Source organism: Protopterus annectens, chromosome 4.part1 (genome assembly GCF_019279795.1).
Source record: "Protopterus annectens isolate FY-2018-M chromosome 4.part1, PAN1.0, whole genome shotgun sequence".
In the NCBI taxonomy this organism is placed as follows: Eukaryota; Metazoa; Chordata; order Ceratodontiformes; family Protopteridae; genus Protopterus; species Protopterus annectens.
In genome coordinates this window covers 176,203,887-176,225,330 of record NC_056734.1, presented here as the reverse complement: position 1 = coordinate 176,225,330, position 21,444 = coordinate 176,203,887, and positions in this window count along the sequence as shown.

Below are 21,444 nucleotides of genomic sequence, written 5' to 3'. Positions count from 1 at the left end.
CAGATCAACATCAGCCCCACTGCCTTGCCAATGCCCTGAAAATGACACAAACCCCTTTCTGACAATGGTGTAGCAGCAGCCATCCATCTGCAAGTACCACACAGTAGGTGCCACAGTGATATTCCTACATACTTTTACAATATGCTACAGCATCCCTTTGAACAAAAGCCTCTAAAACTGACCTGCAGAGACACATTGTACAAACAACCATCATTCTACCACTGGAATTTACACAACATCAGTTGAGGACTGATCCCTGACATTCCACAAACCCTAGCTATGTGCCTACTTGTAGAAAGCACTACCTATATCGCACTTATGCTAACATTGCAGTCCTATGCCACTGTGCTCCTTCACCTTTGAAAATGATGATGACTAAGCCGTGCCCACTCATCTAGCTAATCTGGCTATGGTAATGTCTAATGAATAATTTGGCCAGTCAATGCACTGCAGTGTATACATTGTGTATGTAAATCCATGCCTCAGCTGTAATCTGTATTTGTCTTGTTACGGCCCATATCTGTGAGCGCTACCTCTTTACTAATACAGTGACATAATGCACTCGTCTCTGCCTCTCATGGGTACCCAATGTAGATATATCTTCTCATGAAGCTTTACCTGGCTCAACTTTTACTGTTGGTACAGGATTGTTAGCCAGTGCTATGGTCTCCCCTTGTTGTAGCTATTTTCATAACATCATGTTGTTTATTATGGTACATACCACAGATATCTTGCTTGATGTCTCCAGAGCATGCTGCAATGTTTGATGACATTTTGTATCTGCACCAGTGTGGTATTGTACAACATCTAAGCCACTGTGTGACTGCTAGAAATGGTGGTCAATCAACATGACTCAAGGGAGGAGTGCAGAACTACCTGCAACTAGCAACAGCAAACACAATTATGAGTGGCATAATATTTATATTCATTGGATTGGACCTTTTTGGCCTTTAGTGTTGGCAATATGTGCACCTAGCAACTAGATAACTCTGTGTAAATTCCTTCTACGTGAAATGCTGGTATAGGTCACACACGTGCAGGATGTATGAATCATGGGAACTGCCTTCATGGCACAGAGATGCATTGCATATAATACCCTGTGCACTGCACACTACCTGGTAGTTGATGTAGAGGAAGTCCTTCTAATTGATATACCATGGGAAAAGAGGAGCCTTGATGGTAGTTTCATTGCAAGGCAGCAACGCTCAAGACATCCAGGAAATGAGCTATGTCATGCAACATCCTCATAATGATGGTTCTCTGCTTTGCTAACCAATGAGCTCATATATGCTCAGGCACATATAGGAGTATCAAGTACAGGAAATGGTATAGGATTCACAAAGCTGAGGCTTATGAAATTCCTGAAGTGACCTCATCTGGATATTTAAAGGTCCCCATAAGGAGATACACAAGCCTTTGTGTCCACCTGGATAGCTATTCCATGCATCCCTCATGAAACCATGTGAAGATGTCACATGTCTGCTACTTCCTGTATGATGTCTCTGTCCACATGGTAGTGGCAAGTATGTCAGCCACTGATGCACTGATTTATTTTTGCAACACAGAGGGTGGAGGCACAAAACATCATTGCATTGATTCCAAAATGGCCAAGAACATATCTTGCCCAGCTAACAGTTACTGCGCCTAGCAATTTAATAGAAGTGATATGCTACTCACTGAGTAATGACAGTGTACAAATATGCTGTTTGTTACATCTTATCACACAATTGTTTGTTTCTGATTCTTGACTCCAAGCTTGATCTTATTATTTGTATATGCAATAGATCAAATTAGTACTTTCACACTCATTTACATATTATTATGAGGGCATTTGCCTGTGATGCATACTGTGCTGTTTTCTCCCTAGCATGGTGCTGCTACATGTTCCTGAATCACCCTCACCCTATGTGTCACCACTCACTGTGCTATTTTCCTAATATAGGTACTATTTGTTTACAAACAGACCAGATGACTCTTATTTAGCAACTTTTGAAGGGTCTACTTCACATGATCAACTTTTTAATTAATTTATTTAATTAACATTTGTTTACCAGAAATGTTCTACTTGGAACAAATCAATTTTCAGCGGAGGTCAGAGGAGAAACACTCCAGTTGCATGTTTTTGTTACGTGGGAAGAAACTGGAGCACTGAGAGGAAACCCACATGATCGCAGGGAGGATATGCAGACTCCACACAGAAGGCACTCTAGCTGAGAATTGAAGCAGAGAACCTCTTGCTGTGAGGTGACAATGCAAACCCCTGCACCACTGTGCCGTCCAAGATTATATCACCCCAGATGGCTGTCAAATCTACAACATTTGGCTTAGGAGGCCAATGCCGTATCTATTAGATAACTGGGACCTTTAAAACTTCAAAATTTATAGGGTTGATAGGATATGATCTACATTTTAAAAAGTCAAACTATATTGAGATTATGATACAGTGGGGATCAGGGAATTTGCCCTTTTCCTTATCGTAGTGTGATCTTGGAGTTGGTATTTAGACTTAGCAGGGGAATGCGGGTGTAGGGGGGCTTGCCCCCTGTAAAATCAGTGCTTGTCAAGTTGTTTGTCAACTTTTTAAGACATCGATAAAATGACTTTCGAAGTTTTAAAAGGTTGAACTAGATCTCTTTGGAAAGGCATGCTCACAGATAACTGGGGCAAGTCAGAAATAACCCAAAATTCTTCCTTGCTAGCTAACAAGTAAAGCATTGAAAAATTATATAAACATGGGGAGGACTGATTACATTGACAATGAAAACCTTAAAAAGGAATTGATAGGTAGGTCTATGCTAATTTAAGCTGAAAAAGTTCTCATCTTGGCTTGACACATTTTACAGCTGTGATTAGATTTTACTAGCAACATTACAATGAAAATGCTAGAAATTCCAGCAGTGAATTTATTTAAAGGTACATCATCTAGTGATATGAGAAACTGGATGTTCATAGGTTCATAGATAGGTACTAGGCTATCGGCCCAAGGGCCTACGTAAGCTTAGCCAACAAGTTTCCCTGGCTTACGCCACCCAAGAAAGTTATTTTCCTGTGCCACTGTCGAGCAGAGACACAGAAGTGATCCCCGGGGTGTATTTCCTATTTCCCATCCACTCATCAAGATTTTTCTTGAAGAGTGCTAATGAAGAACTTTGCTTGACATAGATGGGTAGCCTGTTCCGGAGCTCTATCAAGTTAGAAACTTTAGTAGAATGTTTATTACTTAATGACATATTGTTTTAAACTCAGTTGTCTTCTCCTAAATCTATAGTTGCAGTACAAAATATGCAATCTATTGTGAAACAAAAAGTATCAAGAAATGAATCAAATGTGCAGACTTCTATGAAACAAAAAGTATCAGGAAATGATGTGGGGGAAGTGTTGCATACCGAGCCAGATCCAGCACTAGGTGACATAGGCAGTTGCCTAGGACCTTTGTTGCCTGGGGGTGCCTGGAATCTGTAAATAATAAAAGTAAAACCTGGCTCATCACCTTGCAGGAGATACAGCACACTGACTTTCATCACCACACTGCAACAGCATTAGGACCTTGCAGGAGACACAGCTCACTGATTTCTATGATCATACAGCAAGCCCCAGAATCCTGCCTTATTAGAAACGATGGGAGATTTAAGACATCCATGCTGTTACAGATTTAGAGGAGTGCACCTTCCATCAGTATACAGCACAGCAAGCCCCGTAAAAAGTAAAAAAAAGGTAACAGATTGCAGAGATACAGAGCAGCAACCACGCTTTGAGTAGAAGGTGTATGTGTGTGTGTGTGTGTGTGTGTGTGTGTGTGTGTGTGTGTGTGTGTGTGTGTGTGTGTGTGTGTGTGTGTGTATGTGTGTGTGTACCTGTCAACCTCTTTTGGCAAGAAATCTGGACAAAGCCTTAAATAAGGAGAGGGCAAAGGTTGAAAAATAGGGACAGTTTTTGTATATTGCCCTTACAAACTTAGAAAGTTGCTAGCATAATGGGATTTGTGTTAGCATGCATTTTCTGATGGATGTGAAGTCCAAACTCAAACTTATGTCATTATTAAATAACATCGATCCTCAGCGATTTGTCACAAATTTTATGAGGAACATATCAAAAATACAGACACTTGATAGGTATTGTGTATATGAGTCTGTGTAGTGCCACAGTTAGGGGAACTGTCTAGTTAAGTGACTTTGATGAGTCAAACTTTGATCTTAATTATTGGCAAGCAAGTGCTTCAAACCTCCATGCCAACTGCCAGGTCTCTTTTAATTTAATTTATTTATTTTCAGTTTTGTAAATTACTGAGTATTACAGTCTGTTAATGTCAGTCATAGTTTTATGACTGTGTTGTTCAGTGTCATTGGTGCAACAGGTAGCATACTTGCTTTTTGGTGCAGAAGGCTGTGGGTTCTCTTCCCACAATAGGTAGACTGACTGCCGATACACTCACTGATTTTTTTTGTTTTAATATAACATCGGCAACTTATTTCTTCAAAAGTAGCAGACACTGAATTTATAGATGAAACACTGAAATGTTGTTTGCCAATAGTAACTTCATTAGCTACAGGTATATTTAATGTGGAATTATTCAGATAACGTTAACTTCTGTAATGACTGTGCATGTTGACTTATATTGCTGGATTACAATCACAGCAACTTGAGTGGGCTTTGATGGGTGACATGTTCTGAAATGGGTAGTTTTGCCATTATTGGTTCATACATTTACTGCTTACTGGAAAAATGTTAAAATATGCAAATATAGAACACACTCTAACAAGTGGTGCTGTACTAAACAATGAATATCATTTAATATAAATAGGTGAATTAAAGAACACATGCATTTAAGCATCTTCCTAAAATGTGTGCAGTCTGCCCATAGTCTGAAAACATCCCAAAGGTGCACTTAATCTGCCACTGATCAAATTCATTTTTGTTGAATGTGGGTTTCAATGCAGGTTCAATAAACGCTGATTTTCAAGGCAGATATGTTTACAGTTGCTCATACTAAATCTGTTTTCATTCTCAGATTGTATTGTTTTGTTTAGAAAATGGTTATCAGTGTTTCTGCTATAAAATTTGAAATAAAAGGCTTAAATTAAATCCAACTATCTGTATTCATTGTAGAAGTAAAGAGGATAATAGCTTGCACACTGACAGTTTGAATAGTGTTTATGATAACTAGGGAGAGATGGCCAAGTAATGAGACACTAAAATGGCTGTAGGGTGAGGCAAGATCCATTACCCTGCTTAGGGCCCCTTTGAACATGCTCTGGCTCTGGTTGCATAGTTCAATTATTTTTCCAGTAATATTAAGAATGGTACAGCTATTGGAAATGTGTAAATACTGATGTGCAAACTGCAAATTAAAATTGTTCTTGTGGTATATGATAAAACTGAAGGTGCTTGTATTTGGTTTTGGGTAAATGGTAGAGCATTTGCCTCTGGTGCAGATGGTCCCAGAGTAGTTTCATAGTTGTGGTAGGGTTTTATTTTTATAGCATTGGTGGTATAGAGGTGATCATAGTTGTCCTCCAAATAGTTGACCTAGTGCAATTCCTGACCAATGCAAGGGAACCGTACATTTAAAAACTTTTGTATCTTTAAGTGACCTGTGACTGCTGCTGTTGTGAAACTACACAGTGAAACCACAGCCACTGCAAATCCAAATGCCAGTCAACCAAATAGCAGCGACAACTAAAAACAAAGACTGAAGAATCTGGCAAAAATCCGTATCCAAATACTCAATATATAGAATAAATTTAATGTGAGACTGAGCGCTTTCACCTTACAAGGCATCATCAGAGTCAAATAATGAATGCACCTTCACCCTATATATACTAAAACCAGATACACATTACATATTAAACAATTAAAAACAACCAATTTATATAAATACCAATATATATAACAACAGGATTGAGTAAATTGTGGTAAACATTATAACATCAATTTATATGAATGTTTTATTTATAATAGTTTTAGAATGAAATGCTATTCACTGTGTTATTTGTCTATACCCTATATTGGGTTCAATTTTGTATTCATGCTGTTGTGAAACTACTTTGGGATTCTAAATTTAAGGTTTCCAAATTTGCATTCTGTTCTTTTACTCTTATTTATTGCAGTTTGATTTTAGCTTAAATTTCTTTTGTTTTACATTTGCTTTATTTTACATTTGTTTTATCCTGGAAGTTTAAAAGTAATTATTTAGGGTAAGTGAAATATTTTTTTTCTGTTCTGTAATCTGACAGCTGCTCTTTTGGTGATCTGTGGAAGTAGCATTTACTATTTAAGTTGCACAGAACAGGAAAATGTATTAATCTTATGTTGGTCCTACCACACAGTTATTGCTGCCTACCTTTTCTCTGTTGTGTATTGAACTCAGTGGCTCTTGAGTGTCCTGTCTCTTCTGTACATGTGACTTTGGGAGCTCCTCCAGGTCTTATCTTATCTGCTCATGTTAGTGAGCACTAGAAGTTCAAACTAGGAAGTAGAACTGGATCATGGTGAAAATGGAGCCCTAGGGAAGTTAATTCCCCCACCCACACACACACAGCCATACCAGTATCCCATTACTTGGCTGTCTTTCTCCAGTTAACATAAGACATTGTTCAAAACCCGTCAGTGCACATATAGGTTAGGTTAGGTTCATAGGTTAGTACTAAGCTAACTGCCCTTGCGAGCCATTTTAAGCCTAGCCAATTATCCATTGTGGGACTCAAACCCTGCACCTTGTGCTTAAAAGGCAAACACCTTAACCATTAGGCCATCCTCCCTCATTTTCTTTTTTACTTTAAAAATGATCACAAAGATTTTAATCTAATTTAAAACAGTTATTTCAAATTTTACAGCAAAAACACCGACAGCTGTTTGCTAAACCAAACAGTCTGACATTGAAAGCAGACTTAGCATGAGTAGCAATAAATGTTTTTTCCCTTGAAACTCACATTTATTGAAGATACACTTGGCAACCCATTAAACCACAAGACATGTGCTGGGATTCATAGTCAAACAGTATATTTAATTAGCTGACAAATGTACAATGCATTTTCTAACAGCTTGGGACAGCCCAGTGGATGCAAGTGTCCTTTTTTCAGGAACCCAGAAGCACTGTCTGGTGAAGTTGCTTGGTTAGAGACAAATGAAGGCTAAAGGAATCAACCTTCACACTATTGAAGCAGCTCATTTATAACTCACACCCTTACTCATCTGCAATAAATACCAGACAGATTGTTGTGACCCAACACAGTGCATTTCACAACCATTTACCTTCAAAAAAATCAGCAAAATTAAAACATTTTCATAGCTAAAATATTAGCATTAAACTTGTAGATGTCATGCTGGCCAGTTTATTCACAGCCATATAGTAAACACACTGACAACAGTCAACAAAACAAAGACACTAAGGATTGTATCCAACAGACATGGCTTATGTGATGATGCCCCTGTTTACTACAATCAATTCTTTCATTTGCACCATAACTACTGTGGCTTGAATGATCCAAGAATGCATATATAAGTGTACACACACACACACACACACACACACACACACACACACACACACACACACACACACACACACACACACAAAATACCTCCTCTGCACTACTGGAAAGTGTGTCTGTTCCTTTTGTTGACTCTCTAACATTCCCTGCAAGATAGCTAGATGATGAAATGGTAGCTGAAATGCACTCAACTGGCAGCATTATGATATGGGATCAGCAGTTGGACATACTCCTGCAAGACCTTAAGCCATGCTTCTAAAAGTTCAATCTCTTGAGCAAAGAAAAACTCACAAAAAAAGTCAAGAACACTTATTGGCTAAACTTATAGAAGTTGAGAGCCACTCTAAGCTCTGTAAGTCTTAAAGCTCATGTGCAAATGATTGAATGTAAAGTCTCTGTAATACTTTGCATCTGTCCATCATTCACTACCCACATTTTAATCAGACAGCTGCACTATGCAGCAAATGTCCAATACTGAGCTAAAACCAAAAAAAAAAAAATTTTAAAATAGTCTCACTTCATTACTGACTAGGTTACTGTGTTCCCTCCAGGTGGAAGTGAGAACCATGGGGGGGGGGTGCTTTCTTTATTGAGTGGATTTCCATTAAGATCTGATTAAGCAACTGTTTTAAAATAAAATTTAAATATCCAATAATATGAGCCATAGAAAAACAGCTGGATGACGCACTTCAGGAAGTCAAGCAAAATATAGTAGGTAATTGTAATCTTTTTTTATTTTAATGACCAAGCCAGGCCCCAAACCAGCACTGGGTCCTAGGCAGCACCTAAGACACCTTGTGCTGGATCTGGCCCTGCTAGGAATGCTCTCCTCTTAGACTATTTATGTACCCTGTCTTACATATCTACTGTCTGTTTAGTACACACTGAAATACTTGGAGTATTAAATAATTTTCATTTTCTTGCATCACGCTAGTAAAATCACAAACATCTGGGCAAGACTAAAGATCACTGATAGCCTACAGGCCACATTTCAGGAATAAGCTTGGGATTAGTGCCATTATTTGTCACCTGGTGAGAGCTGCAGCACAGGGACATTATTTTCCAGCCCTCCTGGAGACTACCAATCACTAGAAAGCAAGAAAATGCCTTCTTAGAAACCAACTTGGGATTAGTGCAACTGTTTTGTAACTCATGAGAGAAGAAGCACAAGGACATTGATTCCCAACTACCTCTTTTTGGACAGTGTTCAGATTCTTCCCTGAGTGGTCTGCTTATGGACCATTATGCAGCTTAGCCCTTTTGCAATGAGCTGCTGAACATGCTATCTAGAGCATCTGCTAGGAAAAGCCTACAACAAGCCTATAGATCATACAACATTTGGGATGAAATCACTAACAAGACTGCTACTTGCTTCTTAAGAATCAGCCTGGGAATAGTGTTACTGTTTTGCTTCTGGTCAGAGAAGGAGCAAAGAGGCATTTATTCCTAGCTGACTGTTACCGCTGTGAGACGAGCACTAGTTGTAGCCAGGTTGTGGCCAATAGACAATGACTAGTATTTATCCTTTTTGGCAAATTGAATTCAGTCTTTTCACTAAGCACTGTTAGATTAGCCAGCATCTAACCTAATTTCAGAGTATCACTCTAAACATTACATCTGTAAATCTTTAGGGTCTTCTATAGTACTATCCCTCAAACCCCTGAGTGCTATAGCCAGCCATTATCCACCACTCACCGGCAACATGGCTCTGCTGTCACCACATCTATGGCCAGTCTGATTGCATTAGATATTCAAAGGTAGTCTTAACAGTGGTTTAATGCTTACTGACTATTCCCTGCTTGTATCAATTGCCAGTTACAATACGCCACTAAGCCTATAGCTTTTACTGAGGCTGTAAAGAAAAAATTGCCAAAGCCTTCAAGAACACACTCTAAAAGATCTCAGCCTTCAGCACACCAGGAAATACCTATTCCTCTTCCACTCTCACATACTACAAAGTTACTTAGATCACCCGAGGATCACCAAGAAAGCAGGTATAAGCCCATGAGGCCCACTAAGTCTGATACCACCCAGGGAAATGTCTCCGTCATAGGTGATTCTTCAGTTAGGTATATTGATTACACACTAACTGGACTAGACAAGAACAGGATGACCATAAGCTGCTTGTCCAATGCCAAGGCTTGTGATGACACAATGACCCGAAGGTCCCTTAAACCAACCCTAAGCTTCCTTAAACCAAACAAGCATGAATGTAACCTAGTGGTGGTTCATGGGGGAGTGAATGACCTGAGGAACTCTGCCTGTATTCCACCCACTGAGACACACACTGAGACATAAATAACTCTTTTTGCATGTGCGGGAGACAAGAAAGATACTGGTCTTGAGAAATATATTGCCATCAACAACAATGATGCCTAGATATCAAGACAAGATAATTGGCTTTAACAACTGGCTAAGTAGGTGGTGCCATTCTAAATGGGTCCAGTATGTGTTAACCTGTGATATGATGGCAGACAAGACTTCCTGTATCACGAGGGATTCATTATACTTCTCATACCAGCGATTTAGCATATTGGTTAAAGCCTCCGCTGCCCATACAGTGCCTTTTTAGACAGAGTCTTCCTACTGGGCATTTCTATATAGCAAACTCAAACCCAGATTTGGACAATATCATGGTGGCACTACTCAGTGCTAGGGGTCTAGAGAAAAAGATACCAGAACCTGAGGCTCTCCTGCAAATCAAACAGATTCATATCACTATAGTTGCCAGCACTCCCTTTATACCAGGGTGTAGCACCTATTGCACCTTCCGTCCATTAGGTACCTGCAGATGAGTATCTGTACTTCTCAGAAACTCTATCACCTCATATCAGATTATTGACACCTCTAATTTGGAGCTCCTGGAGATCTAAAACACCATTCAGCTATTACTTCATTGCTAGCTACAGACTCCATTCAGTGTCTCCCAAAGGTCATGGACATTACCTTAATGCTATTGAGGATTAAGCATGCACTGACAAATTTATACCTCTAAAAATGGATAAGGTCAATGCTACCTAGACTTTAAGAATATCATTGACCTGATCCTTATCAAATAAGACCGTGCCTGCACCCCGCTATGCATGTCCACTTTTCTGGTTAAATTTGACAAGAAATCAGTTACCTTCTCTGTTAGGCATTTCACCAAATGAAACCATCCTCAGGGACTTCTTCAAGACAAACCTACGTCATCTTGCAAAAGACCTACACAAAATTCCCCAACAATCCTCCACAGATGAACCCAATTCAGAGGGCTGCTGCATAGAAAGGTCTGCCACCATCCACTCTAAATATAATGGTAAATACAGAAATAAAGCTGTCTGGTGGAAATCTAATATTAATAAGCTGTTTAACAAAAGAAAGATAATGACAAAAAGTTGTAAGTAATCCCCTTCCCCCAACCTAAAGATCACACTGAAACATGCTAGCAAGGAATGTAAGAACATCATTAGAAAATGTAAAGCAGAGAATGAACTTAAGGTCACTATACTTACCAAAGGAAATTACAAGTCTTTCTTCAGTTGTCAGGAAATTAAGGAATAATGTTCAACAATGCATAATTATGTCACACATTCTAGTCAGGAATATGTATCCAAAATATTAAGAGGTAAATTTAGTGCTAATTTTACCCCACCTACCCAAATCATTGTGCTCATTATTCCTGAACATTTAGTTGCTTCTGTAATCAGTTTGGAGTAAGTCTTAGAATCTCTTTCAAAGGCTAATAATAATGTTTCCATGGGACTAGATAACATACCAGGCTGCTTTGTCATCCATGCCAGTTGTGCACTATCTGTCCCACTACTTAAACAGTTTATCTTCAGCCTGTCCACATGATTTAACCCTGATGCCTAGAGAACAGCCACAATGACTCCCCGACACAAAGGCAAACCGTCTATAAACTCAGGTAGTTATAGGCCCGTCAGCCTCACCAGCCTTATATACAAAGCTTTGGGACATGTCGTGTATATAGGCATGTTAACTAATCTACAGCCCACTCAGTTTGGTTTTATGAAGGACACATCCTGTTCCCTGGACTTAGTAATCTTCAGACTGCAGACAGTGGTCACTCTGCACACTCTACTCATCTCAACCTGACCAAGGCTTTTGATTCTATTTCCCATGCTCATATTATTGAAAAGCTAGACAAATTAAGATAAACCCCTACATTTGTCCACTGGATTATAAACAGGCTATTCAACACATCTCAGCTAGTGAGAGATCCCAGTACCCTCTTTGAATTCAAAGTTGTAACCAGGGGATTACTAAAGGGATTAGTGCTAGGCTCTCTTCTGTTCGGCATTTATTTTGCAGACTTCAAAGCCAATATTCCTGATGTATGGTTTACCAGGTTTGCTGATGACAGTAAGCCAGGCACTGTTACCAGTAATCCTTTGAAATATCAGGACGCACCTCAGTAAGTCCCATAATGTGGAGAATGGATTGTTTAAAATCAAGACTATTATGTATTAAGTTATCCCAGATGTTACTGTACTTGCTGTTTGCAGTTAGAGAGGTGCCATAAGCTTCACCTGGGTTTAGACCATGTGAACGCTTATACAGCATGCATCCAAGAGGTCATTGTGATATTATGAAAGAGACTTATGAGTAAGAGCAGACACCATTTGAAAGTGTCATAGAACATTATATTTACTTATGGCATATATTAAAGTTTATAGTAAAGAAACACATGCATTAAACCTAAGATATTTAACAGTAAGAATGCATGACTTAGATAATTTAGACTCCCTATAGAAATGCATGCTGAAAAAAAGACTGAAGATACAAAAGAAGGATTATCAAACATCACTTTTCTCCTTTAAACTTCCCAAACATCTCCCAGACTTACATATCCCAAATCTTAGACTGCTATCTATCAGAGAAAGAATATATTCAGAAATGGCAGTCTCAGATTTCCCATATGTTCAGTCCAGATTTTCAGTTATTCACTCTCCATATTCTGTTCTTGGTGTTAAAAGTCTCAGCAGTTCAAATGGTTACTGGGAATTTAACCTTGAGGATTTGATAACAGTATTGATATCTTCCACAGAGAATATATTTCTGGCTAAGTGACAAGGTAACTTTAAGGTGACTGAAATGATAAATACAGTGATCAATGAAGTTAGACAACCAAAGGAAAGAGAACAATAGAGAAAATCTATCTCATTAATGTACTAATATGATGAAAAGAAACACAACATTCTCTGGTTATCTTACAATCTGAAATTCATACAGAAGGGACCAGAGAATCTTTATCAAAAGTACATCTAGAAGAATCCTGGTCAAAAGTGAAAATAAATAAATAAATAAATAAATACATTAACAAAAACTAAAATAATTTATATTAAGAAATAAAAGAGTTTTCTTAAAACTGCTCAGGAGAGCTAAACTGATAGCTAATCGGAAACTTTACAGAATAGCAGAGTTATAGAAACAATAAGAGAAGAAGATAAAAAAGAAGTTAAAAATGCTTAAAATAGGAGTATTAGAAGAGCTACGGATTGATTGGAGGAACCCAAGAATGCTACTTCCTAAACCTGATGAAAGTACCAGATTCTGTTATGACTTAGGACAACTGAATATTTTACAAACTGAAAGCTATTCCATGGCCAGAATTGACAAGCTGATAGAGAAAGGAAAAGCAAGATGCTTAACACATTTGACTTGACAAAAGGATATTGACAGATACCACTTTCCTTCTGCTAAGGAAACGATCTTTTGTAACCCGTATAGTTTCATTATACGGTAATATCATTTGAGCTGCATGAAGCTTCAGATGCCTTTTGGAAGGTATCGGTTAAAATATTGAATCCCAATCACAGTATGGTATTCCATATGTACATGACATGATCACCCTTCTGAAGACTGGGAGTCTCACTTACCAACATTGTAGGTTGTGTTGAAATCTCAAAGCTTTGCTCCCTTTTCTCAGTGTCTTACAGGCTACTAAGAGGTGAACTTTGCCTCATATATAGAGCCTAAGCAGAGCCTATCCTGTCAGACCTATTACACACCTTCAAGTCCAGTGGTAGAATAAACACCTGATCAAGGGATCTCAGTATCTTTTGCAACATAAACAGGACATGTTGGAGGGATAGCTATGTATCACGGAGAATGCAATTCCTATGGAACCATCTTCCACTCTGCATGAAGCAAAATACTTCTTAGTCTATTTAAATGAGATATGAATGACTTAATGGGAAACCATAAATTCAGCCTCAGCTTAGTACTCACATCCCTTATGGAAAGGGGCAACAAGCAAATGTCAAGACATATCCTTGCTCTGACACCTCTGGGTTATTCGTATATGAAATATACGGGCTAATAAACTACATGGGAATGCAAGACTAGGCTTTCTTAAGATCCTCACAGATCAAAAGCCTACTATGCACCCACGAATCTATTAACCTATAAGACAGGCAGGCTTGATTGTGAATCCTAAGAAATTTGAACTGGGCATGATGAAAGCCGAATATATGGAAAACCTGATAGGAAAAGGTGTGGTAAAGCCACAATTAACAAAAATAGAAGCTATAAAAAACTGACCTATACCCTTCACTAAAAGAGAGCTGAAGCCTTTCCTCGGATTAACTGTTTGCTATGGAGAATTTTTTATCTAATATTGTCTTTCCATTGACAGATCTCATAAAACGAAATGCTTCTATCAAAGTGCAACATTATCCTAAGGCAGATAGGGCACTTTATGAACTGAAAATATTATTCATTTCTGAACCAATTTTACTGGCTGCTGACCTTGCTCAGAAATTTTCTTTGTATACTGCTACATCAGAAGTGGGTATGGAAAAAATATGCTCTCAAAATATTCAACGTCTGGAACACTTTGTATTCTATACATCACTCAAAGGTTATATATTGGTGAGAGAAAGTACAGAGCCACTGAAAAGAAATGTTTGCCTGTGAACTGGACCTTCTTTTCCTGAATGTACTTAACTATCTGTTAATCAGACACTTTAAACTGACAACTCATCATTCCCTATTGCAATGGGTGATTAAACAGTAGGATGGCAGTACAAAGTTATGCCACTGGTCACTATCACTCCAATGTTTTTTTTGCACTGTCACCCACAAACCCAAACAGGCTAATAGGGATATTGATGGGATTATCTAGGTTATTCCTTCTCAGGGGTGAAAGGCATACATTCAAGCCCAGCCTTCTCAACTGAACATGAGTGGTATGCCAACAGACTGCAACCAAATTTGAATGGAGTTGTGGGCAGCAGCATAGACTCTAGGTGGTGCCAATTTATTTATTTATTTTTATTTAGCCTTTGTTGACCAGGTTAGTCCCTCTAGGCTAGTGGCCTCTTCTCAGGGGAGATCCAAGGTGGTATTTATACTACTATGGGAAATTTGGCCATAACATTGAGGAACTTTTCCTACTCTTCAGGAGTGCGTATTCTAATCCTAGCATGGTGGTGACTAGGAGAACAGCACTCAAGGAGATCCAAGATGGCAGAGAGCACAGATGTGAATGCTGGTGTAGTATTTGAAGCTCTACAGGAGTCTAAGGAGCTATTTCAGAAAAGAAAAATTGTTTAATCAGGTGCAAATATTCAAAACAATGATGGATGTTTTTTACAACACCCCATTCAGGAAGGTTGTGGGATGATATTTTGGGTGAATTCTTGTTGCAGATTGAGACAGAAAGTGGAAAAGATGTTTCATGAGGAGAAATTATGGACAAAATACAATCAGAAAAATCCAAAACCATTTTAAAGGAAGATTGACAGAAAAATAAATCATGTCCAGAGACTGTTAAGGAACTGCAGGGAAAGCAATAACAGATGAACAGAGATGAATCAAAGGAAATTCATGGTAAGAATTTAGAATAAAGAAGAAAAGAAATAGTCAGGTATGACATCTGGAATCATTTAATGGTCCCATTGGGAGTGAAGGCTCATGAAGTAAGAACTTTTATCCTTATTCATAAAGAGACATTTTGTGACATTATTGTTGAGATACATTTGTTCTGGAAAGTTTTTTGGGGAAGTATTAAAAGAAAAAAAACTGTAATCCATGGAACTCTTATGTGATTGAATCATTTCACAGACACACACACACACACACACACACACACACACACACACACACACACACACACAAAGAAAATACATGTTCAATTTCAAACTAAAGTTGAAAAGGAGACTTTAAAGAGGCATTTAAGAAACTTTGCAAAGATATTAAGGATGTTAGCAATGAGTATGATAACAGATGATCATGGACTGGTGGATGCGACTGTCATATTGTATAGAAAATGAAGAAAGAAAAAAATGTTCATATTCCTAGTGTGATAAATGTAGAAGGTAACAGGGATGTTGCAAAATATTGGAGACAACCAACATATTTTTTTTCTGTGAAAAGGATAATCATTTAATAAGTAACTGTGATAAGAGGAAATGTTATATTTTATTATTTATTTTATTTTACATTTGTTTACTGGGAAAGTCCAACTGGGCAGAAGTTGACCATTTTCAGCAGAGGCCAGAGAAGAAAAGCTCCACATAGTATATCACAATACAGAAAATATTCAAGAGATTCAATACAATGATGTTCAACATAATCATGATGCAAAAATATTCAAAGCATTCAATACACATATATTCAACAAAGCCATAACAAAATACATTACAATAATACTCAGAAAGTAAGGTACAGTTGGTAAATAGGGGATAGTGATACACACTGAAGTGTCATGCCTGGTGAAACTGTAGTTCTTTATCATGGTATACACTATATATGGTTAGTTATGAGAAAGGACTAGGTATTAATTAAGTTAGTTAGTCTGGGTCTTGGCAGTTGCATATCCAGGAACTGGTTAGGTAGGACTTATGTTGATTTTTGAAGTTAGATTTGTAATCTTGCATTCAGATTTTGAGGAGGAGGGACTTCCAGATTGAGTAAAGGGAGTCTGCTGATGTGTATTTGCTTTTGGATATTTCTACAAGAGCTTTGCTTGTGGATCTTAGTTGGCAGTTGTTGTTGTAGGGGTTGAGTAAGTCTATTAGAATTGGTGTTTGATTGTGGTGGTAGACTATTTGATGTACCATGGTAAGTTGGTTAAAGTTTAGTAAGTTTGGTATTTTCTAGCCAACCTAATTGCTTAAGGTCTTGACAGTGATGAGATTGGTATGAGGAGTTGGTAAAGAATTTTGCTATTTTGTTATAGCAAGTGGATAATTTGTTTGTCACCTTTGTTTAGGTTGGTTAGAACTGGGGATTAATACAGTAACAGGGAGAGTAGGTGTTTTCTAACTATGATGACTTTACTGATTGTGGTCGGGTAGTTTTTGCAATGATAAAGGGTACCAAGTTTTTTATGAACTTTAGTGATGGTCTGGGCTATATGTTTATCGAATTTAAGATTTTGGTCAAGTCAATGATTGTTCCTAGTAGTTTGTTTTGCTTTGTGGGGAAACAGGTCATGATGCATAAAAGTGTCAATTAAAATGTTATAAATGTGACAAAATTGGGCATTTATAGATGGATTGTAATCTAGAAAAAAGGGATGAAGAAAACAAAACTGAGGGCAATATATGGAGAGAAGAAAAATGCCAATAAAAGATACAGAGGAAGCAATGAAACAAGATCAAGATAAAAATAAAGATAAGAGATAAAAATGAAATAAATGAGGACAATATAAACTGGAAACTAGTTAAAGGTTAAAAGAATTCTATTGGCAAAATAGTAAGAGACAAAAAAAGAAAGTTTAAAGGGATATGTGTAAAGGAGAAAAAGAAAGGAAATGGATAATGCAAATAAGATCAATACTTCACATTTACATCATTTCTGGTAAGCTACAACATAGACATAATGACAATTTTAGAGTACTATCATTTAGTGTAAACAGTAATAAAATATAACTAGAAGAATAGGCATCCTAAATTGGTGTCGTAAGTGAGATGTTAATGTAATAATATAGAATATGTAAGATATATGAAACAAAAAAGAGAGATTGCAAACAAAAGTGAGGAGATACAATATGAAACCTAGGAATGTTCTGCCATATTTGTACTATGTGTGAAGTTAGTGAAAGTATTGAATATAACATTGGTAATGATGGCAATATTTACTACTGTAGATCTCAGATGACATAATGAGGTATTATATGTCTGTGTTACAAGTAAGGAAAGGGAAATGCATTTCTTAAAATTCTGAATTATGTAGTAATTAAAATCAATATAATATTAACAGGATTTTTTTAATTGTGATTTGAGAGACAAAAAGAAGAAGATCAGAAATGATGTTAAGAACATTTTGGAAGTGTTAAAATGTGTCAGTTTAAAGCTTTGGAATAATTTACGGACAAATAGTTGTGGTGTATATAAGACTGAAATAGATTATTTTATTATATCACAAGGTTTAAATATAGCTAGGTGACAAACATTTGTAACAGGCTTTTCTGATCACTCAGAAATATGGATAGAGATGCAGGAAAAAAGGAGGGTATCAGACTGGGAAAATGAATAAAAAGAATAAATGGTAAATTATAGGATGAAAATGGAAAGAAAATAAGCAATTATGGAAATCTTACATTTCCACTAGAGTGTGTTATAAGGGTCTATATTAGAACATCAACGTTTCAAAACTTAGAATGTTCTGATATCAACCCCCTAGTCAGTGAAAGCTGAAAACATTGAACATACAGAACAGGAAATTTTTTCCTAGGGAAAACATTTGCTGTTCCAAAACACATGCACACAACACAAGCACACCAAACAAACAGCAATCCACACACATACATCTAAAATCTTACACCTAACCCTACACTAAACTATACACACACCACTAACTATCCACTTACCTTAACCCAAACCCTACCCCTAAGGTCCGTCACTATCGCACACTCACCTCACCCACGCCCTAACCCTAACTCACCTATCTCACCCTAACCCTCATGTCACACAATCGCACACATACCTAACCTGTGCCCTAACCCTAACTCACCTAACCCGTCCTAACCCTCACGTCTACACAACCGCACACATACCTAACCCGCACCCTAACCTTAACTAACCTAACCCGCCCTCAATCACACACTTACCTGAACCCGACCTGTAACTTTCCACCACAGCACTGAAAATACCAAAGCAACAGAAACGGACAACCTAATTATTTCCCTTTGAAAAAAAATTGTTTTTCTGTTGCTTTGATATTTTTAGCTTTCTCTGAATAGGGGTCGATATTAGAACATTCGAAGTTTTGAAACTTCGATGTTCTAATATAGACCCTGTTATAAAAAACTGATCCAAATGGTGGCTAGCATTTAAAGAAAAATATAATTTTTTTTTGAACTGGCAGTCAGATGTAAGAAAAATGGGAAAAACATTGTAAAACAATGTGCTTAAATGCTTTAAAGGATTTGGAAAGGAATGATAGAGAATATTATGTGATAGAATGGAGAGTTTGTTAGCGAAAATTAAAGAATTATCATTTAAGCAAAGATATTACAAGGGAAAAGAGGTTCTCCAGTTTAATTCTCAGCTGGGGTGCCTTCTGTGTAGAGTTTACATGTCCTTCCCTGTGGTCACATGGGTTTCATAAGGGTGCTCTAGTTTCCTCCCACATTCCGAAGACATGCAATAGGTGGAATGGGCACTCTAAACTGGCCATAGGTGTGAGCATGTGTGCAAGTGACTGTACAGATGGACTACCAAGGCAGAGTAGACACCTGTCAGTGTAAACCTTGGCTCGAGATGACTGTCACTATTTAAAGTAACACCGTGACCCCATGTGCAAAATGGGAAAAAGGAGTTGAGGATGAATGGCTGGATAAATTACAAGATAAAAAAGAAGAGGTATCAGCTTATTTGAGTAGCATAGTTAAAGAAAATATTAGTATAATGAGAGAAATGAAAGATGACAGAAGAGAGGTAAGGAGATCTCAGGAACAAATTGTGAATATTGTAATAAATTATGTAAAGAACAAGTTTCAGGACAGACAAAAAGCATAAAAAAGAATGGCATGTTAGTAAATTAACAGTACAAGAAAATAAAGAATTGGAAATGAGATTTCCTTATATGAATTAGATAAGGTATTTGGATAAGTTCATTTACAATCAGTTTCAGGACCAGATGGAATAGGACACCAATTTCATAAGAATTTTTATGGACTGGCAGAAAATTTTTTTTTCTAAAAAGTTATGAATGACAGGTTTAATAAGGTTTTATATATAAAGATTTATGTAGTGGTATACTTAAATCTGTATGGAAAAAGGAAGCTAAAAATAAAATTGAAAATTGGAGACCTGTTGTTTTGAACAATGCAGATTATAAGATTTTTATGAAAATTATTCAGAAGAGAATGGAAAGTAAAATGAAACATATGATGGAAGGCAGTATATATAGTTTAAAGGGGAAAGGATTTCAGGAACATTTAATAATATTAATGGAATTTGTGAATGATATTGTAAATCCAAGAGTATGATAGGAAATTTCAATAAAGCATTTGTTACAGTACAACATGAACTTTTGTGGACAATTATGCTAGATTATAACATTAGTGAGAAAATTAAGACTGTATGTTGTTCTGCATATAATAGAAATAAAGTAAGAATTCTAGTGAATGGTTGGTTAACCAAAGAAATAGATATAAATAATGGCATGTGTCAAGGATGATGTATTACTAGTACATTATTTGCATTACTTATGAATGTACTAGTTAGAGATGTACATTTGCATAAGAAAGATGCTACTATTATTAATGAAGGGATAACAATTCCAGTTATGTTTATTTATGCAGATGATATTATATTGATGATGAGAAACAAAGTCTGGATGAAACAGTTTATTTGTTATGTACATCGATGTTTATATACAATAGGCATGACTTTAAATAAAGAAAAAAGTAAAGGACTGGGTGTTATAATAATGATAGGAGGAGTATTTATTTGGTGAAAGAAATCTCTGTGCTATGAATAAAATTTGGGGGTAAAAATTTAAGTGAAGAGCAATGGGATAGATAATAGATGAAATAAAAGAGCTTCATTGTTTTTGAAAAACATTTAATAAAAAATGTATTTGATTAATTCAGCTATACTGGCAAAGACTGCATATTTATCTAGTGTCTATATGTTGGCAATAATCTATGAAAAAGATATACTACAAGTATTTTTTACATGGTGTTTGAGATTGAATCCAGTGACAAGAGGAGTCTTATATATAGATAAGATGAAAGTTTAGGATTAATAAACCCAATTGTTTATGCTGCTTTTTTAAATTTTTATAAAATTTTGTTTTAGATAAATTATAAAAATGAAAAGTTAGTAGTAAATTTACTGAAATACAAATATGAGCATCACTGGGATATGTTAAAATTTTTCTAAAAAGGAAAAGAATATTTGAATGAAGAAATGAAATGTCAAGAAAAAATATTTTATGGAAAATAAAAATAGATGAAATAGAAAATGGCAGGAGAGTGTGGCATAAAAATATCATGATACAATATTATTATTTAATCCTTGGGCTGAGCTAGTGAGTGAAAAAGTAAACTATAAAAGTATGAAAAGCATGGTGTAATAAACAAGTAGAATGTGAAGATTGTTTTATGGAGATTAGTGACTAATAACTTATTAGTATAGTAAAAGAAAATATACCATATTAAAAATTACTGAAAGAGTTTTTATATATTCTGGTAAAGAAGAAACTACATGTTTTCTTATAATGTATAGGGGTTGCAAACTTGTGGGGAAAGTTATGTGAAAAAGAGTTCTTTGAAATTAGAAAGGATATAAGTGAAATAAATATGGATATGATTATGTATTGATATTATTTATTTATTAGTTATTTTATTTATTTTGTATATAAAAAAGCACTCAACTTACACAACCAAAGGCTCTTTAATAAAAAATAAAAATAAGGTAAGCATTTTCGCGACCACAAACTGTCGCTTCATCAGACAAAGAACATTAAAAAGAGAACATGAGATATACAGACT